Source organism: Pteropus medius, unplaced genomic scaffold (genome assembly GCF_902729225.1).
Source record: "Pteropus medius unplaced genomic scaffold, Ma_sr-lr_union100, whole genome shotgun sequence".
Classification (NCBI taxonomy): domain Eukaryota; kingdom Metazoa; phylum Chordata; class Mammalia; order Chiroptera; family Pteropodidae; genus Pteropus; species Pteropus medius.
This window is the reverse complement of record NW_024346062.1, coordinates 14,291,851-14,301,528: the sequence shown is the minus strand read 5'-3', so window position 1 is coordinate 14,301,528 and position 9,678 is coordinate 14,291,851. Positions and strand designations below refer to the sequence as shown.

General features: G+C 35.7%; 1 pseudogene; it reads left to right on the top strand.

Annotated features, from left to right (window-relative positions):
- Positions 1–8,910: 8,910 nt before the first annotated feature.
- On the top strand, positions 8,911–9,029 carry LOC120612706 (uncharacterized; annotated as a pseudogene).
- The last annotated feature ends 649 nt before the right edge of the window (positions 9,030–9,678 follow it).

Here is a 9,678-nt window from a genome sequence, read left to right as displayed (position 1 = left end):
CTAAGGCTAAGGACAAAAGGAACAGTATTAAAATAGCTCGATCCAGTTAATAAATTTGTTTTTCACAGGATATTGGATTAGAAATTCTAAAATTATTTTACGTATATTATAGGAATGAGAAAATCAGTAAATATATTCTGGAAAATGAGATCTGGGTTTCTCTTGTTAGAGAAAGGAATTACAAATTAGTAAAGGAAGAGGGCTAGAATAAGCCTTGTGATGTTGGATTGACAATGGAGGTATCAGTTATAAACTCATGGGTGCACATACACATACATATACATATACACAGTTGGATATAGATATGAATTCACATATATGTGTGATTATATCTGGACCTATATTTCCTACCTCTGTCCACTAAAAAAGATTTAGAAGCAATGAGACTCCAGTAATAATGAGCACATTAGTGCTTATATCTAGACAATTCAATATCCATCGTGATTAAAACACAAAATCTCATAGCAAACAGAGGGAAGAAATAAAATGTCCTTAGTTAGACAAAAATTATCTATAAATATCTATAACATACATTATGTCTAATGATAAAAGTACTGAAAATTCTCTTTCAAGATAGGATGTCCGCCATCAACACTTCTATTTCACATTGCACTAAAAGTCTTAGTTGATGTTGTAGGGCAAGAAAAAAAATGTAAAAAGATTAAAAAGGGAGAGAAAAAATTACTATTTCTAGATGTATGATTTTATACATTAAAATATAAAGAAATCTACAGTTACATTATAAGAATTGTAAAGACAGCTGGGCAAGTTTGCAGGTTAGAAAATCGATATACAAAAATCAATTTTCTTTCTAAATGACAAAATATAACAAGTAAAACTTAAATAGAGCATTTACAATATTGTAAAATATCAAATACTTAGGGGAAAAAATCTATCGAAGTATGTCCAAGACTTCTGCACATATAATTATACAATTTTATGAGATAATTTTTATAAGATTAAATACCTAGAAATCAATCTGCCAAATTATGTCAGACTTTTACAGAGATTATTATAAAACTGAATGAAAAGAATAAAGACCTAAATAAATAATTGATAAATATACGATGTTTTCCATATTGATCTATAAATCCAGTGGATTCCTAATGAAAATCCCAGCAGGATTTTTGTTAGAAGTTGAAAATCTATTTCTAAAATGTAAATGGAGCGATAAATGGTAGAGAAGAATTGAGCCACTCCAGAAGAACAAATTGAGAGGACTTGCCCTGCTGGATGTTTTCTTAGTCTTCTATAACAAAATACCACAGACAGGAGAACTTATAAACAACAGAAATATTTCTCTCAAAGTTCTGGAGGCTGGAAATCTGAGATCAGAGTGCCAGTATGGTTGGATGAGGGACTTCTTCTGGGTTGTACCCTTACATGGCAGAAGGGGGCTAGGGAGCTCTGTGGGATCTTTCATAAAAACACTAATATATTCATGAGGATTCCACACTTATGCTCTAATTACCTCCTAAAGGCTTTACCTACTAGAACCATCACTTTTGGGGGGTAGCAGATATCAAGATTCCTATAAATCTATAGCTGGTAATGTTGTATTTCTTGACCAATAAAATGATACAGAGGTGTTTACAATATACATTAAGCTATATATTTAGTTTTAACGACTTTATTTTAGAATAGATGGTTTTTATTATGTTACATTTCACAGTAACAGGAATATTGGAACAAGAGAATTAGGTAAAAAAAGGATCCCTCTTTCTGTTATTCTGTCATTCCAACCAAGATTCATTCATGGCTATTAAGTAATTATACTGTAAATGGCTCAAAGCCATGCAATATGTGATTTGCTCAGTGGTATTTTGGCTAAATGCTCCTTGACCTGAGTCGAATTAGCTATGAAAATATCAAGTATAGTGACATTTCCATGTAAGAATAGACTATGTAAAACCTGTATCTTGGGCCTGATCCTTGAATTCAACTGAATAACTATTCTTTACATAAAACACTGCTCAAATGCATCAGAGACAGAAAATACTACCATTTTAGGCTGAACAAAAGAGCTCTCAAGTGATAGTGGGAGGGAAATAACCTAGGAAAATACTTTTTTTATAATTGTTTATTTCAAAGAGGAAGTAAGTTTATGTAAAAACTCCAGATAGCATATTTCTTTCACTAGGACATTTTTTGCAGTTCATTTTTAATGTCAGTAAAGTATCTAGCCTGAATATTTTTTTTAAACACTTTAGCCCTAGTCTTCCCAGAAAATCTATCAATTATGTTTCTCAATGTATTTTGATAGCCTGTCCTCTCTTCTGTTTTATCCTCCTCAGTCACAATTATTTTTCCTTCTACATCCTCCTCCAGATACTTCTTTTTATCTTCTACTTTTTCTTCTCTATTTTCTCTATCATTTTCTCTATGAGTCCTCATGTTAAAATAGAAAGGCTAAAGAGGCCAGAGGTTTAGAAAAGATTAAGAGATGTAGGTGAAACAAGGGTTAAGTGATCATAGAAGGTAAAACAAAGAAAGATAAAAAAGAGGAGACATGGAAAGTTTAGTCTCGGGTGGGAAGGTGGAAGAGGAAGGGGAGACACAAAGAGAGGATGAGGGTAGTAAGATTTACCCATGGGGTTTAATTGGAGTACAATCACCTATACTCCATTGATCCAAATATGACTGACAAAGCTATGTAGATACCCCTTTAACAAAAATCAATATCACCGTGAATGGGCCAAACCATTTCTCTAAGCGGAGGCTTATTATTTTCAAGAGTATATTTCCAGAAGAGAAGGAAAAAATTTGTTTTCCTCCTGGATAAGGAATTGAAGTTTGTAGTTTCAGAGAAACTTCAATTGAAAAGTACACTTAGAAAACCAGAAAGGACTAGTGTTTTTCCTATAAAGTACTCTGAAAGTTACTTTGGGAATTTTAAATGGTCCATGATGATGACCTTTCCTAAACTAAAAGGCAACCAACCAAGCCACAGGATTTGATTTCAATAAAAGGACACTCGACATTTTCTGAAACTTTTCTAAATCCACCCTAATATTTCACTGTGGACCATCCATATACAGAAGAAAAATAAAGCTGAATCTCAAATCACAAATTACTTAGAGAAAATAGCAGTTTTCAAATGTAATTTTGTCTCCATGAGTGAAATTGGGCACTTCCACTGTTATCAAGCTCCTACATGCAAGCAGACCTAGGAAACCATACAACTGGCCCCAGAAATGGAATGTTCATAAACACCATGGAAATAGGTTATCATGCTAACAAACATACTATCAGAATAATGGCATTGGGAAGCATGTTAGGGAGAATCTCATTCAACTTTTTTTTTAACTTTTATTAAGAAACTGATACCTGGCAGTTAATAATAAAATAATAATAATGAATATTTATTGATTGTTTACTGTGTGCCACCAATTTAAATATCTTAACTTGTATTTAACTTAGTCCTCCTAACAGCATAATGGTGTAGGTACTACTAATATTCCCATTTTATATTTTACAGACAAGAAACCTTATTTGTATAGAGAGATATCATTTAGGTAAATGATAATACTCCATAATAACGTTGAGTTGAAGATGTAATTCAGTGACTTGTACAAGATCTCTACAATATTTAATAAGCAGCTTCTTTATATCAAGTCCTGGGCTAAAGTGCTGAAAACGAAATAAATGGTGGACAAAATGAAGGAATCCCTGATCTCAGAGAGCTTACAATCTGAGGGCCAAAGGCAGTCAATTAAAGAAGCAATATAATGCAAAATCTTTTACGTGTACTCTTAGGGCAAGAATAGGGAGACTGTGGTAAGCAAATAGCAGAGATATCTAACCTGGTGGGAAAGAGTCAGTGCTGGGGGCCAGGGTTGGGTACAGTTCACTCGCAATACTAGAATCCAGATCCCTTGATTCCCAGGCCAGGGCTCTTTTCATACCTCATGCTGTACTGCTTCATTGTACCTCCATTAAGAAAAGGCCTAATCAGCCATTACTAGGGTTGTCTACCAGTGCTGTTCTGTTTGGTTAGTAAGCAGTTACAGGCAGTGTTGGTCACACCTCAGCAAATAGAGTGTTTATTATCTATTTCAGTCTGCTTAATCACTTGTATATCCGCACTTACCACGAAAAAACTTGACTTTGCAAATAAACCATGCATGTATTATACCCATGATAATTATTAAAACATGACCCCCATTAAGTAATAGCCATGAACTGATGGTTAAGAGGGTAAAATCAGTGCTAAGTCAGGATCAAATGTATATTCTTAATTTAATTAATTTAGCCTGCTCAGATGGTAAAACCAGATGAAAGACCCAGGCCTGCTTCACCTGTTCTAGGCCTTTCTGGAGGACCAGTCAGAATTATGGTATCTAACCACTTTGTTAGTATGACTATAATAAAAAAGATGGACAACAACAAGTGTTGGAAAGGTTGTGGAGAGATTGGAACCCTCATTCCTTCCTGAAGGGAATGGAAAATGAGGCAATCACTTTGGAAAACAATTCTGGGTAGTTTCTCAGAAAGTTAAACATACAGTTATGACATGTTCCAGCAATTTCACTTCTATATACTCAAGATAATTAAAAAGGCGCACCCACATAAGAACTTGCACACAAATAGTAGCATTATTCATGGTAGCCAAAAAATGAAAGCAATGCAAATGTCTATCAATTGATGAATGAATAGACAAGATGTGAGATATCTATACAAGGCATAAAAAAAGAAAGAAGCAATCATTTATGTTATAACATGAAGAAGACTTGAAAACATCATACTAAGTGAAAGGAGCCAGACGCAAAAGGCCACATGTTGTATGGCTCCACTAATATGTAATGCCCACAGTAGGCAAATCCATAGAGACAGAAGGTAGATCAGTAGTTGAAGAGGCTGGGGACATGGGAGGAATGGAGAATGTTTACTAATGGTTATGGGTCGTTTGGGTGTGGCACTGATGAAAGGTTCTAAAAGTAAGTAATAGTGATAGCAGCACGACTCTGGGAATATATGATAAAAGCCCCACTGAACTGTACACGTTAAAAGGTTGAATCTTACAGTATGTGAATTGTACCTCAATAAAACTACTAACTAAAAAGTTATATCTAAGGACATAGAGTTTATATAGCAGTCATGAATATAGTTAATATTTTTATATATTTCTGTCCACCCACAACAAAGTATAAAATTGAGGGCAACATAAGGTATTTCAAGCCTAAAAATACTTTTACCATTAATATGCAGCTACTTTATGCAAGCATAACTTTTTCCGTCCCACTGCCTCTGTTTTCCACTTCATTTCCATTCACATTTATAAATAAAGCTATCGAATGTGACTTTTCCTTCTGACCTGTTACTGTGGACTTGAGTTTTATTTCTCCTCTAATTATGTTCTCCCTGCACTTCTTCTCTGTGTTCTCCATGTCCTCCCCTTCTTTTGTGATACTGAGAACATCCTTCTTCTGGGCTAGGTCATGAAAACACTTGTCAAAGTGCAGCTACTATGCACGGTATTGAAACTTGAAGCATATCCTCCCACTGGATCGGAGCCTCTTCTGCTTCTGTGACATCGGGGCTACCTGTCAGCGCTTTTATCATCTAGCTGTTGACCTCTGTATTTTCCACCTCTTTTGGTTGGATGGATCTGGAATTGTTAACCAAACAAAAGAAACCTGTTTGCTAAGCCTGGAAAGACCAAAGTTGTTCACTGACTGCTTCCTGTTTGCCCTGGGTGGTGTGGGCAGAGGGTAGGGCAAGGCCTCATTCTACTTACGTCTGTTTGTATAGAAAATGAGGAAGGCTTTTTGTGTCTTGCTTATCCAGACACACTCTCTCAGAACTGCTTTCAGGATCCATCTGTGGTAAAATCTGAAAATGTGTTCTGCACAATTACACAAGCAAACACAATGTCCCAAGACAAATATGCCCTATTAGCAAGCAGGCCAGAATTGAAGTAAAAACAGGTGTTTCCTATATTGGGTCTGATTGCCTACATGTGCGGCTACTCTAAAATTATTTCTTAATTACTTTGAAGGGTTAGCTCCAGCAGAGAGGGAGAGAGAAAGCTCCATGGGAGCCCTGAGGTCTCTTTGGTCCTCTGCCGAATTAAAGCTTAAGCAGTTAAATCCTGTAATTACTTAAATATATTTTTTAAAGAGCCATCATGGCTCATTTTTCCTAAGCCAGCAAATTATATATTTCAACTACTGTATTAATTTTCCTCTCAATATTCTTTCTAGATGATCACAGGTTTTATTAACCCAGTTACCCATTTCGATAGAGGCCTGCCTTGACTTTGAGCCACATGGTTGATGTGCAAAATGCTCCTGAACTTGCAAATGTATCATAATAAGTGAGCATAATGGAAATGAATTATATAAAAAGAGATATAAGGAGTAATTCTGCCATGTTTGTGTTGCCAACACTAGACTACCTTAATCAGACCTGGAAGGCATACATTTATTTCTGGTAAGTAGATAAGACTGATAATTTTGTTTCTCAACCTCAGTGTTTTCTATGGATAAAGCAGAAGAGACAATGCTGAGAGCCAAGGGAGTGCTCAGTCAAGGGGACCGAGTAAATATGGTTTAGGAGCATTAACTATTTTGTTGGTATCACATTAGGTGCTAAAATGGTGGAAAAATTACAAATTGTAATATCTCCCTTTAAGGATATTAAAATGAATTTGGCACTTGGAATGCATAAATAAAGGTGATCCGTAATAAATGCCAAAATTTGAGATTTATTCCCACGTTGGGGTGTGAGCTGGGTAAAGATAACATGGGAAAATGGAATAATCTCGAAACTTTTCAGTTTATTGAAATAATACTAAAAAAGGATTAATGCTGAAATTTTTCAGGACATTCCTTAAATCAAGAAAATTAAAGACTAAAAGCATTAAGTATGAGGCCAATGTCCCACAGATAGAAAAACCGGAGCCTGGACCCAAACGAGTTAGGATTAACTTTAAGGCCTCATGTTCTTAAATTCACAATATTCTCTTTGTTCTGAGAGTATGTCCATTCTTAGTTCTTTGTGTCATAATATACCTTCTTTTATATAATCTGGTGATGACAGCAACATTTGTTTAACTGTCTCTCTTGGCAATAAACTAAAAGTTGGCAGCTCTGTGTTGCTTACCCTCAACTCCAACCTTTTAATTTTACTGATCTATGGAATCCACAGTCTAGTAACTCTCTAGATCTAAATTTCTGTAAAGGATCAGATAGTAAATATTTGTAGGCCATACTGTATCTTTTGCAACTACTCAACTCTGCTACTCTAAAGCAGCCATAGACAGCACATGAACGGATGAGTATGGCTACATTTCAATACAATTTTATTTATAAACACCTAAATTTGAATTTTATAAAATTTTTGCATGTCGCAAAATATTATTCTTTCAGTGTTTCAACTATTTAAGAATATAATGACCATTCTTAGCTCTCAGGCTGTACAAAAATAGGTAACTGGACAATTTGGCCCTTGATCCATAGTTTACTGACAACACACTGGACTAGCTGCATATAGAGAGGGAAGATATAATTAATGAAGTTGTTCAAAGGAGGGCTCTCTGAGGAGGTGACAATTTCGCTATGTGAAAAGCCAGGGAGGAGAAAGTTGTGAGCTAAGGGAACAACATGACAGACATTCTGAAGCAGACGAGAGCCTGGCATTTTTGAGGCACTAACAAAAGGAGGCCAAGGCAGCTGAGAGACTCTGAGCCAGAGGAGAAAGCATGAGGATAGAAGGGAGGCAGGCGAGTCAAATCCTATCAGACGCTGTGGAACATGGGAAGAGTCTTTGTTTTATTTTCGGTGCCATTTACTTGTAGGTACCCACCTGACATGTAATAGGTCCATAATAATCAAAACTTGCTTTCAAGAAAAGATTTAGAATGTCTTCATGTTAAACTAAACTCACTGGTGGGAGTTACCTCTCTTGGTGGAGGTAAATTTTTAATCAAAACTTTTAATTAAAAGAATAAATTAACTGTGGCAAAATGAAATGAATCAGCAAAAGTAATAGAGAATGGAACATGAAGACCTTTTATCTCTGAAATAATATATTTGGGTAAAAGAAGATCTACCTTGGCACAGGATTGAATTCAATCTGTGAAAAATAAATGAGCTTAAAAATATTATCAGGCTGTATTTATTTATGATTTACATCAGCACCCCACTTATTCAGAGGTCATTTATCTGGAAACTTCAACCAGACCGATCAAATTGGGAATGAAAAAGTAAAGAAAATGGTTCTCGGCAGCTAAAACAGATATCACAGAGCCCATGTATTAAGCTTAGCACTCCACTAACCATGTTGTAGAAAACCTTCCCCCTGACTCTCCAGAGCACTTGATTTCAGCCAGAAATATATATATTGTGTGTGTGTGTGTGCGTGTGTGTGTGTGTGTGTGTGTGTGTGTGTGTGTGTGTATAACATAACATAACATATACATATCCCAAAATTCTAACAAGCCTGGTTATCTAGAAGCAGCCATTCCAGAAGTTTTAAAGAAAGCTGCTAAAATCAGGTTCTTTGACAGTAAAAAATAATGATAGCTGACAGTCTTGCAACAATGATAGAGAAAGAAAATAGAAAAAGTAGTGGCAAGAGTTTGGAAAGTTTATCCCCCTGGGCCATTAGGGATGGGGAAATAGCTTCAAGAGGCTCCCTAGAACCTGAGGAGGTGAGTGTTTATATAGCTGTGCTTTATTTATTTAATTTTCATAGTGGCAACCTAATACATGGAGGTAATACTGAGTTATGCAATAGAGAGTCTGGTTTAAAATTTGGGGAAGAGTAAAAAACATTATAGAAGGACTTCTTTCTGGAATGATTATATAAAAACAGGAGCTTAAGTGACGGGCTTCATTATTCAATCAGCAAATATTCAGGACTGCTTACCTCATGTTCCAGTAGCAGAGATACAAAAATCCTATCCTTGTCTACAGCCATGCCACCCTGAACACGCCCGATCCCATCTAATCTCAGAAGCTAAGCAGGGTCAGACCTGGTTAGTACTTGGATGGGAGACCACCTAGGAATACCAGGCCCTGTAGGCTTAAAAATAACCAAAACAAACAAACAAAAAACCCACCCTCACGTAGCTGCTAGGCACATCATCCTGTAGGTGTTTAAAGCCAGATGATGGAATGAAATCATCACTTCGAATTTGGGATATTTGTTTTGTTTGTTTTATGTGGAGTATATCCTCTTGGCTGATGTTGAGAGGAGGGTCGTCATCAATTTGCCTGTATTTGCATCTAGAGGAGAAAGTTTGTAAAGGAGGTAAGATGCTCCTTAGTTGTTATAACTAAGTAGAAGATGTATTAGCTATTTATTTTGGTTTTATCTCCTCAAATGAAACTCTTTTAATTACTAGAACCATGATGTCAAGCTTTATTATCTGTATCTTTTTATAAACAACTCGATCTTATTTCTAGCGGTTATTTATAGTTTGCTAGAATGTAAGTCACCTATTGGTCACTCTGTTTATTTATGATAGCACCTAATTACTGAGAATGAGGCTTACATGAGTAATTTTTTTAACACACAATTTCTCTTCTATAAAAAAAAATTTTCCCCTTCTGTTTATTCTTTACAGAAGAAATTAGAGACAGCTTTTCCCTGAAAGTGAGCTTGGACAGACCCTAGTCCAGGACATGCTGCAGGATGGCAGCCTAAGACCCTTCTTGTTCTCTTTTGGTCATA